The 12,076-nt window shown below is 42.1% G+C and overlaps 1 protein-coding gene across 1 annotated transcript in view; it reads right to left on the bottom strand.

Annotated features, from left to right (window-relative positions):
• The window catches only part of TADA2A (transcriptional adaptor 2A), a 215,335-nt gene that overhangs the window by 99,654 nt on the left and 103,605 nt on the right, over positions 1-12,076 (bottom strand). The gene's annotated exons all lie outside the window — the stretch shown is intronic.

Below are 12,076 nucleotides of genomic sequence, written 5' to 3'. Positions count from 1 at the left end.
GCCATCACCAATCACGACCCCAAGTATCCCGTAGCTCGCCATTTGAAGATTTGCATTATTCCAATGTTTCTAATGTAAGTTTCACCATCCTTGAACAAGTCCCCAGAAATCCTAGAGGGGGGGACAGGGTACTTTCTTTACGACAACGGGAGTCTAGATACATCATAGATTTTCAGACAAAAACACCATGGGGTCTGAATATCGATGAGGAGTTATCGATTCACCTTAAAGAAAGTTCATAATACTCTTTACCTTTGTGACACCAGGTACAGGGCATTGCCTCATCCCATGTGATGTATATATTAGTATGTATAACTACAACTAATCTTATGTCTCCTCTCTCCTACAGGCTATTTTGGGGAAGGGACAGGCTTTTCAGTACCTGCACAACTGCTATCATGTATATATATTCCTTCTCGCTTCCTCTACTCCTTGTCAGGATGTGTAACAAATGTTATTTGTCTTTTATATTTCGTATTTTAATTTGTATTCTTTATTTTTTCATAGGAGAAAAGGAAGGGGCCCAAATTCACGTATTCACCAGCACGGGCAACCTACCCTTTTCATCCGGAATGAGAACACGCTTGGCACATCTTTACCCTATGCTGTCACCAGTAATGTCCACTGATATTTACACGTTCCAGGTTGGCCATGTAGTTCTTCATTGTGGAAACATCTATATGACAAGTATATCCTTTTTCTATTGTGTTTGTAAGACCTTCTCTTGTAAATATGGACTGGCCCTGTGACACTTGTACACACTAAGTGTCTTCTCTTGCATTACCACGTACTTTACCACATATGTCATGGACTGTATTTGATAACTACCTTGTATTTATTTGTTATCACTTCTGTCATGTTCGGCCACATACATTTGCCTTACCTGGTTTGAGTGGTACATTCTTGTACCTACTTCGTTAGTTTGCAGAACGTTGTACAGAGGTGATATGTTTAATTGAGGCACACTATGTGATCACTATGTCCAGCCTTGCATATCTATCTGGGCTTTATTAGTTGCAATTGAATGCTTACAATACATGTGCATATTCATTGTCTTTTAATTTGGTTTTTTCCCTCCCCAGGCCACATGTAGTTGGTTCGGTTTCAGTATAATTAACAGTATTTGAATGTATCTGAACCTTATGCCAGGGGATGGTTTCGTTTCCTTATACTCATCAGGGTATTTTACCCATTCTATAATGGCCGCCGTGCTTGAATTCTACACTGTGTTAATTGTCCTATGTTTATTTCTTTTTTTGGAACTTGACTAACTTTATCAGTGTGTGATTCTGACAGCACCTCACACGTGAACAAGGCCTTTGCCGAAACGCGTCGTGTGCATTAAACTGGAGATTGGGAATTCTGTGTTTGCCTTTCCTTCCTGAGAGCGTATATAGATAGTTATAGTTAGGACCATGTTTCCATAGGAAATCTCAAAATTCTATTTTGAATAACTTTGGCGCCGGTTGACGAATCCTCGCGAAATTTTGAAAACTAATGGGGCGCTCCGTTCAGCCCCTACCCTGAAAGTCTCGGGGTGATTCGTCAAGCGTGGGGCAGAGAAAAAAGGGGGGTCCCAAAACGCGTTTTCCCCATGCATTTTTCCATAGGACCTTTAGACGCAGCTACAGCCCGAACGGCTGAACAGAATTACTTGAAATTTGGCAGAGAGGTAGCCATAAGGTCAAGGAAGTGCCTTTTGCAGGTCTGGTGTAAATCTGTTCAGTATTTCCTGAGAAAATAGCATTTAAAAGCATATCAATATATATACGCTCGCAGGGTGCGCGCACCGTGCGCGCACCGTGCGAGCACCCTAAAGTGCGCAAGCGTAATTCTGATTGGTGGTTACATGTTAGTCAACGTTCGAATCGGTCGAAATCAGGCAGTGTCGGCCGCCATTTTGTTTGTTTTCAGTGCGAGAGTGAAAAAGGAAGGTGGCGAACGTGCAAAGGGGGCAGGGTAGAGAGTTCCTGACCCCCTAGCCTTTGTCAGGTGGTCCCTGAAGGACCCCGAAGGCAGATTTTTTTATTTATTTTTTTTAAATCGCGGGGGTGCGCGCACGGTGAACCCCCCCCCCAAAAAAAAATGTAATACGTCGTTTATTTTAAAATAAATATATAAAAAAAATACATAAATAAATTAGCATTTAAAAAAACCGTACAAATTCACTGAAAAAACCATAGGTTTCACACATGTTATAGTTAGGTGGATATTTCACTCGTAAAAAACCAATGAAATTCCCCCGTTATAGTTAGTTCAGATAACTATAACTCGCGCGACCGCCACTCTATCACAAGGATGATGTCATCAGTGATGTCATGAGTGATGCCACTGACCATGTCATGAGTGATGTAATATGTGACATCATGAGCAGTGGATTGTGGGCGCGCGAGTTATAGTTATCTGAACTAACTATAACGGGGGAATTTCATTGGTTTTTTACGAGTGAAATATCCACCTAACTATAACATGTGTGAAACCTATGGTTTTTTAAGTGAATTTGCAAGGTTTTTTAAATGCTAATTCCTAACTATAACGTGTGTGAAACCTATGGTTTTTTCAGTGAATATATATATATATATATATATATATATATATATATATATATATATATTTTTCCTTTTCTGTCCACTCCCATCTAATTTTTCTTTAGCTTCTTTGCCCTATTTATGCATTCCATTTCTCTCGGCACACTCAAACTTCCCCTTTCCACTGCTATCTCTTTTTTCCATTTCCTGCCTCTCCCTTCCCTTCTTTTTTCCCCCTGTTATTTCTCATCCTCCTAGGTTTTTCCTCATTCTTCACCAAGCCTTTCCCTTTCTTTCCATTCTGTCATTTATATATCCTACTTTTTCCCTTCCATCCTATTGTTACCTTTCCGTTATGCTTTTCCAATCTCCTGTGCCCGATTTCTCTTGTCTTCCTTAATGCCATCTTGTTTGTATGTCCTTGGTCTATTTTCTCACCCTCTACACACCTTTATTCCTTTTTCTCTCTCCTTTGTATCCCCATTCTCTCTTCTCTAGCACCTTTCCAGGTATCCTCAACCATAAAGCACCTAATAACCGCTTTCTTTTTGCTGTTATGTCAGTCATATTTTCTGGCCATTTTGCTTTTTTTTCCCACCACCGTTTCCCTTTTCCCCTAATTGATCCCCATCTATACTTTAGTTTCTCCTTCTGTCTTCATTTTCTCTGCTGATCCCTTTCTATACAGGCTCTAAAGGTCTGCTAATTTCTACTCTACTTTCTGTCTTTGCCAGTGGTGCGTGGGACCTTCTCTGTCTTGCTCGCCATCACTATCTTCAACTCTCCCAAGCCACCCCTCAAGAAATGGAGAACAGAGCCAAGCAGGAGACAATTTCATTGAACAAAAACATTCCAATTGGAAGGAAGGTCTCTTAAATAAAGTACAGCTGGTGAAGTGCACTCTGCGCTGCCCTCTCACCTTTGGGCTGTGGTGTCACTGCAGTGACTGTACCATTAACAGTTATGTCTCTGGATTAGCAATCCTAGAGTTTTCTCATCTAGCTCCATGCTTTCCACCCATATTCTGCTTCTTTTTTGCATAACTTATGCAGCACACTCTACCTGAAATGGTATTGTTTTGACTTATACTGGGTGTTCACTTGTGTCTGGACAAAGCTAAACCTCTCTGAAAAGCTATAATGATAGCGAAACATGTGTCAGGGGTTGCTTTTATTAATTTCAGGTTGACTTGGATGGTATTTTACTGAAGAAAGCTGAAATACTGTGCCTGGAGAGGCAAAAGGCTATGGTCATTCTACAGCTCAGCATTGTGCTAATCCTATGCTTAAAGACTTTGCTGTAGAAATAGCAAAAGACTTTGTCCCTTTCTATTTCGGTGTGGATGGCACTGTGCTAATTCTATGCTTATAAACTAATAGAAAAGCAGTCACTTGAGATGAGCAAATTCAGTGTCTCACTGGTGTTGAACGGTGCTCCACACTGGAGCTGCTCTCAACCTAACCTCGGGAACTACCCCGAGTTCTCGGCTTCTTTTTTGCATATTCTATATGTGTGTATACACACACAACCTTTTTTTTTTTTTTAGTATTGCTCATTCTTATTTTTTGTTTTAGGGTGTAAACCAACCAACCCCACTTTTTGTAAATACATTCCTAAACTAATGCCTTATACAAATACACAAAGTGAATGTCTTACACACACATAAATATACAAATATGTATCTCTATGTAGTCTTTCAGTGTAGTTATAGTTGGGTCAGAGTTTCCATAGGAAGTACTCTTTTTGTTTTGCTAATAACTTGCCGTTGGACGAATCTTCATGAAGTTCACCCCATCAGTTTCTTTCTGGAAAGTTTTGGTGTGATCGATCAAGACTGGGTCCCAAAATCCTCTTTTTCCCTTGCAATTGCTGTAGGGAATTTTAGGTAAACAGAATTACACCAAATTTGGCAGAAACTTAGATCTTTACCTAGAAGGCATGCTTTTTGTGATTTGGTGTAAATCCGTTTAGCAGTTTTAGACAAATTAAAGTTCAAAATGTATAGATTTCTTAACTATTGGGCTGAAATTCGAACACTTCAAGTCTTCCAATTGGCGGAGGAGAATTTTTGAAAGTGAGTGCTCCGATTGGCTGCCCTAATATGAACCGAAATGTTGCGGTGGCCTATTACAGGACTTTGGGACTTGGTCCCCTGTTCTGAAAATGTTTTAAACAAAAAGAAAACAAGCATTGGCATAGCCAATAGGTCTCGCATTTGGGACCTTATAAATGTTTAGCCATGCAACAGTTGATGTTGTTGCACCAAGGATATTGTACTGCATAACTAAATACTTATAAGGTCCCAAAGGCGAGACCTATTGGCTATGCCAATAATTAAAATTTGAAATATGGAATTCGTCCACTATTCCATTAGGAATTGTGGACGAAGACTGTTAGTAAACGCATTGATGTTATTGGTGGAACATCCATGCAGATGTTTACGCTTTCTAAGACTTCTCAAAGGATGAGAAAATATCCAATGAGCTATATAATCCCTGACCATTGGCCCACCGAGTTATAACCACAGAGGGGCAGTAACTTTCTATTGCACATATACTTCTGTTTTGTTGTATGCAACTGTAAACAAATAGGCAAATGTTTCATAAAAATGTATAACAATGCCAAACTGGGTAGAGAGACCAAACACAGCAAGATGATCAGTACATTGTTTTTGTTCCGTTATGAATAAGAACTTCAAAGAAATTTAAGAATTTCCATGCCTTTTCTTGTTTCATGCCCGTTTCATTCAGAACTAAGCTTGAGGATAACACGAACAGCAATGGATGCAGTTCAGATGCAGAAATATTCCTATATTTGGGCCTAATCATTAAGTCACTTTTCGAGCATGTACAGTACGTACTCATGTGCCTTTGAGAACTGGGACCCAAACATTTAAAACTGGAGTAAAATGGGAGCATTAAGTGAGTATTCATATAAAACTAGTACAAACAGGAAGTAGTGTGGCATAGAGTAGAGTGGTGCAGAGTATAGTGGAGAGAGTAGAGTTCAGTGACAGAGTGCAGTATTGCAGATTAGAGTGCCGTAGAGTGCAGTAGTGTTGAAAAGTATAGTGGTCTAGAGTGCACTGGTGCAGAGTAGACTGGCACAGAGTGCAGTGGCGTAGAATGGTGCGGAGTAAAGCAACGTAGAGTACAGTAGGGTGTTGTAGAGTATAGTAGCGTAGAGTGCAGTGGTGCAGAGTACATTGGCATAGAGAGCAGTGCTAAAGAGTGCATTGATTTTGAGTAAAGTGGTTCAGAGGGCACTGATTTAGAGTGTAGCGGTATAAAGTAGAGTGGCGTAGAGTGCAGCAGGGTAGAGTGAAGTGGCGCATGGTACAGTGAAGTGGGGCAGAGTGGAATAGAGGGGCGTAGAGTACATTGTTTCAGAGTAGAGTGCATTGGGGTGGAGTGGTGTAGAGTAGAGAGGCATTGAGTGCTGCAGAGTAGAGTGTGGAGTGGAGTACCATAGTGTGGAGTGGTGCAGAGTAAAGTGCAGTGTAATGGAGTGGTCCAGAGTATAGATGAGTGGGGTAGGATGGAGTATGCATGGTGTGTTAGCGCACTGCCATTACAGACAACACAACTTGAATTGAAATGACCGTTACATTTGCACAATCATCCAGTTTTACGGATTAAAGTATATACAGCGCACACACGATAATGTGTGGAAATAGTGTACAGATTTGTTTTAGTTGTATTAAAATATTTGATTCCATCACACTTTAGAATTACCAAAAATTGTGCTTCGTTTATGCATTCCATATACTGAGATATCTGTGCTGTTCATTTACAGACAATAACATTTTGTTTTGTGCTAGAAAAAAACATCGTACAGCACACCCAGAGTATCTAGCTACAAAAAAATAACATCTTACAGCCTCTTTGTCTCACATGGGTCCCCAGCAGGAATGTCACATAAATCCTCTCACTTTGAAGTCAGAGAAAGAAAAGCAAACACCAAGCTCCCTGGAAGACAGAGCCTGACATTTGACCTCTTGTCTCTGAATGCACAGCAAATCTGACAAGATAAGAACAAGATTTAAAGGCCTGTTCACAAAAATTCAGTACTGGTGGAGGAATACAGTAAACAGGGTTTGGGCAAGGATAGGGACAAACTCATTCTGGACAGCCGAAAATGAATAAAACCAGCAAATAAAAAACAAGCAAATGTGAGTTACAAACCACAAAGCCAATGGGAAACAAGGAGTAGAATGCATCCCCAGGGAAGCTTTCCGAATGTCCCCAAGATGTCGTTAGCAAACCAAACATCTGCACTGTCTGCTAGGTTTCGATCTAAAAAGGGAGCGAGGCTAAGCCTTAGACCTTGTATTCAAACTATTGGGTTTGCAGAATGCACAGTAAGAAGCCCATGTTCCCTTCTAAAAGAGGTTTGTTATGTATTATTTCAATGTTTTAAAAAATATTTTTACCTTTTCTGAATTTGCAATATGTTGCCTTTTTGTTGCTTTCGGGATGCTTGAGACTACAGCATCCACAATTAAAGCAAAATGGGATGCTTAAAGTCATAACAAACAGTGAATATGTGCATCAAAGAGTTTACAAAGGGAAGTGATGCTACTGTCTGGTGACCCAAACTAACCAGGTTTATACCTCAAAATCCAGTAGGTTCTGTTAAGTATAGTCCGTTAAGGGGACTATGGGCACTCAAAGGAGGTTGAGCTTCAGTCCACGTGTCTTGTGGATGAAAGTATGCTGTCCATTCAGTGCACAAGTGTTACGTGAAGTATTTGAGGGTGGCTGAAGAAGTAGTTTGCATATACCAACTTTTTTCTCTACCAATCCTTGGGCTGTAATTGCTGAAACAAGGGTTCCAAAATGATCTTGTAAAAACCAAAAGCAGCTTACCGAGGGATTGGCTGGTCTCTGACTGAGAGGGTTTGTGCTGGTTGTGAGGGAGGGAGGGGCTAAGAGTGAACAAGTGAGTGTAAGATGGAGGGTATGGCGCGGGGGGTTACACTCACTAAGGAACCACTGAACAAAAGAGATGCAATGTTACTATAACTATGGGGGCCAAAATACATTTTGATGGTCTCGAACTTCCGAGGAAACAACTAAGCCACTTGCAAGTATTGTCTCTCTAGAAAGGCATGTTTGAAAACTCACAGGGCCTCATTCCCAAAAACGTTTGCAAATCTAAGATTAACGTAGGTTCATAACATGAGCAAACTATGTTAGCAGAATACCAATCGTGATTTAAAGAATTAGGATTCGTGGATTTTTACATGCAGAAGTTCCAATTCCTCAACTGGTAATCTTTAGCAAGAACTTTACGGTAGAGAAGCAGGGGGTTCTGGGAAAAGGGGGTGGCAAGGGGCATGTGAACACTCAGAAAGTAGGATTCACATATTTATCCTGGTATGTCCCATCCTGCAAGGGAACTAAAAACGACTTACTCAAACTTTACGCAGGGAGGAAAAACGGAATACTCTCATAAATAATGGGGAGTTAAGGATGCGTTTTTTCCACAGAAAGATAATTACTTCCTCTGCATGCTCTATGCACTAATCTAAGATGACTGGTACAACATTAAAAGCTTGAGCAGAGGTACCAAACAAAGATGGCAGCTTGAAGTATTTCTTGGAGCAAAGCTCAGCCAGAAGTGGCATCAACCTGGCAAAGTATACAAAGATTACTAAAAAAGATGGATTGTCTTTGCAACTTTTCCTGTATTTAAACCCTGAAAGAGCTCCTGCCGCTTTTTTGTTGTTGTTTCTTTCCAGTGTGAGCTTCCGGTCAAACTGATCCAGTGTTAAGCTCAAGTGAGCATTATGTGGTTTGTCTTTCATGCATCTTTTAGTTTCCTCACGTGCAGTAAACCCAGTAACAAATCTCCATTCCAACTTCAGACAAAAATGTCGATTCTATTTGATAGGTGCAGATGGTCTATAGGACCCACACTGGTCCAGACGTATGTCTGGTTTAGGGATAGTGCTAATGTATACTTCCTCCAATTGCTGGGGCAATCTTCCTTCATCTTTTGATACAGTAAACACCACCAACAATGGAGATTTAGTAGGTCCCTGTAGTATTTAAAGAATTCCACTGGGAATCCATTAGCGCCCAGTGTTTTCCTGTATTGTAATTAGGATATTGCCTTCAAGAGTTCCTTTAATGTGAGATCCTTTTTGAAAGTTTCCCTTTCTTATTTCAATAATGTGGCTGATGTGTTCCACCTGTGGTGACCTTCTGTTGTGGACCGAATAATTTGTGATAATAGTTGGGCGTATTTGGGCCATTTCATGGGTGTTTTCTACTAATCATCCCAGAGTCTCTGACTGGACCTTGTCCAATTCTCTCCCTGACTTAGGGCAACAAAGCGGGGAAACTGCTATACTGGGCTGTAAATTCTTCACTAGGATGAATGAAACATCAACATGGTTTCGGCCAAAAGAATTGGTTGGTCTATCAGTTGGCCAGGGTTCTGCTTTGCTGGTCATCACTGTATTGAATAACTTTCACCTTGAGCACTGAACACCACTGTAGGGTGCTGAAAGCATGGGTTCAAGCAGGTATAGAAATGGTTGAGCTACTTTGAAGACCTGTGTGTCGACTGTGTGCTTCATAGGTGTTAAGTTCTTGACATTTGCCACATTAGCAAATTCTGTTAAAACAACCTGGGGACCATCTAGGATGGAACCTCCCAGGGGATAGGCACTGGTGCTGATGATGACACAAAGGTTGGATTGGAAAACAGTGTCTTCCCTCTTCTTGGTGTTGATCGAGTCTTCTATTTGGATAGCAAAAAGGACCAAATGACAGTGGGAGCACAACTTGCAATTACAATTTACAAAGATTGATTGATTTTGGCATGAAATATTTGATTCTAGCCCAAAACGTGTTGTGTGTTTGGTTGAGAGGTGTACGTAGTCAGTGTTTTGTAGGGGTGGAGGCTTCCTTGCCAGAACCTGTTATGGCTCTTCCTTTGTTGTTGTTACCACTATACACCCCTACTGTGTAATCTCTAGAAGTGTAAGGCTGATACGGTTGCTGTTGGTAAGAGCTTGTATCTAGAGAGTTTGTATTACAACCTGTACAATATTGAGACCTACCAAAGGACCCCCTTGGACAAGTGGTTTGGAGGTCCCACATGGCCTTAACCATTTCAATATCCTTTTAAAGCTTCTACAACATTTGTTCAACTTGTGGCCAAGCAAAGGTTTTCAATCAAAGAGGAGATTAAGCAGGTGTTGTTGCACCTCAGTTTTATATCCCAAGATACAGAGCCATGCATAACGTCAAATGAGGATACTTGTATTGACCACTAGTGCTACAGTGTCTGGTGCATCAAGGGCACAACATATATCCGAGTTAGAAATGGTCTTGCCCTCTGTGAACAACTACTGTCCCTTCTTTGTCTGTATTCAGCTGGCAAGTGTTGAAGTAACTCCTGCATCTGGTTCAATGGGACTCATCAAACTGTGCCAGTAGGCCAACAAAATTGGCAATGCACCAGTGGTTAACCATCCCTGCGGCCACCCTCTTGCCTACTGCGTCAAGCTTCTTATGAACCCAGTCTCCAGCTAGTTTACACTCTTTTGTGCTGAGTGGACAACTAAGGAGCCTGGATCTACATGTCTCTTGATGTATGGTGGGTCAGAAAGGGAGGACTTGTATTTTTGCTCTACCCTAGGGGATACTACCTTGGCTTTGACCAAGTCCTTAAAGGGCTCTGTACTCGATTTTAGCTTGGCCTTTGACATGGATAAGAACTGGATAGTCTTTGTTTTGAAAGGGTCTCACCTAAAACATTGTCCTCCTCCTGAATTATATGGAGGTCCACTTTATGGTATTGGGATACCCGTTTTATTACCTCGTAGTAGTATTGTCTGGGGAGAGGGTTTGGAGGGACCTAGATCTGGGTCAGGGTACTCAGGAGGGTCTGAGAATAATCATCCCACGGTTATCCCCTGTCGCCTAGCTCCCCAGCTATGTCATATGTCTCATCTTCATGGTGGAGGCTATGTGATCCTGCTGAGGATTGTATATGCCCTTGGTACTGTGCCTAGAGATGGCAGGGAAGGAGGAGGAGGAGGTGGAAGAGGGGGCAGAGGAGGTGTAGGAGGAGTGGAAGGGGCGAAGTGGATAGGGCTCGTGCCCTTGTCCTTGTGTCTCTCTGTGTGACCGGAAGTCGATTGGTAGCCACTTCTGAAGCTGAAACCAAGTCCTTCTCAAAGGTTGGCTTCTGCTTAGGTGGTAGGCTGTCAGCCACTCTGGGCAGTGGTTTAGTAGTAATCTTTACCGTCTGTGGATGGATATAGTGTCTTTTGCCAGGCACTGAGCTCCACTTGGAGGTGATCAAGGAATGAATTGCTCGGAGTCAACGGGGCTTTTGGAGCACTAAAATTCTCAATATATAAAACATGGTTGGCCTTGGAAGCAATACCTTCAAAGTGGGCTGCTTCAGTGTCGAGGTAGGTCTTGGCTACCAGTATTTTGGTGTAGAAGGTAGTGTTGGCTCTGAGTAGTCTTTCAGCACCAGCAGCGTCTTGGAGCCTGCAGGCGTTTTCAACACAGGCATGAACTTTGGTGCAGAGGAAGACGAAATGCAAGTCTTGTCAGCTTGTTGGGATGTTGCAAACTTGTGGATGGAGGGGGTGCCAGGTTGTGGGCTTTTGTGAGATTGACCTATGCCAGAGCAATTTGGTGCCCTGGAGGACTGACTTAACTTAGAAGGACTAATGGCCCGACCCTCTTGGGTGGTGCTCTGCCTCACTTTGAGGGAAGGGATGGGCTTGATATGAGGTTCTGCAATACTCCTGACCCGTGGCATTGTCCTTCTGCATGGCCATATTGCCTCATCATCTAAACCGCAGGATAAAACCGCATCCAGCAATAGTTAGTGTGCCGGAATGTCTGAAGCCCACTTCCTTGATATCCTCTGCACCCGGGGTTTCTTCACCGAAGATAACCAACGTCCTCTGTGGAGTGTCTGTACATCTTATGATGGGCCCAGTGTCTGTCCCTGTTGATGAGGAGTCTTTTTGGACCTGAATTCCAGGAACACCTCACACTTGCTGTCACAGTCTTGAGGTGACAGACACAAATTACAAATCTGGCGATGGTCAGACCAGAGGCATTTTCTGTGTCGCTGAGGTCTCAGCAGTGAGTTGGCAGTGGTATGTTATTTTCTGCTCTAATCAGAGTTGAAAGAAGACCGGGAGCAGTGGAAAAAACATGAAAGTGCACCTCGATCCTGGAGCTCCAGTCATAAGGCCTGAACCAGATGGCGGAAAAAAAAATGGGAGTCAGTGCCCTTGCACAATGTAGGCATAAAGAACAGTCAAAATATACCTTGGAACTCAAGAGATTTCTTCAAAGAAAAACAAGTCGCAAATGTCAGCGCTCTGGGCTAGATGGCAGGAGAATACAGAGCATAGCTATCTACAGCAAGACATGTTACGAACACAGTTTTTCACTTCCAAAGAGAGGTGGAACCACAAGACTGTTTTCTCTTAAAAATAGGGTATATCTATGACATGGAGGCCTCTATAAAAACGTTGGTGCATGCAGCACTTGTACATTTAT

This window comes from Triturus cristatus, chromosome 3_2, assembly GCF_964204655.1.
Source record: "Triturus cristatus chromosome 3_2, aTriCri1.1, whole genome shotgun sequence".
Lineage (NCBI taxonomy): Eukaryota > Metazoa > Chordata > Amphibia > Caudata > Salamandridae > Triturus > Triturus cristatus.
The sequence above is the reverse complement of the archived record's forward strand: the minus strand, read 5'-3'. Positions and strand labels throughout refer to the sequence as shown.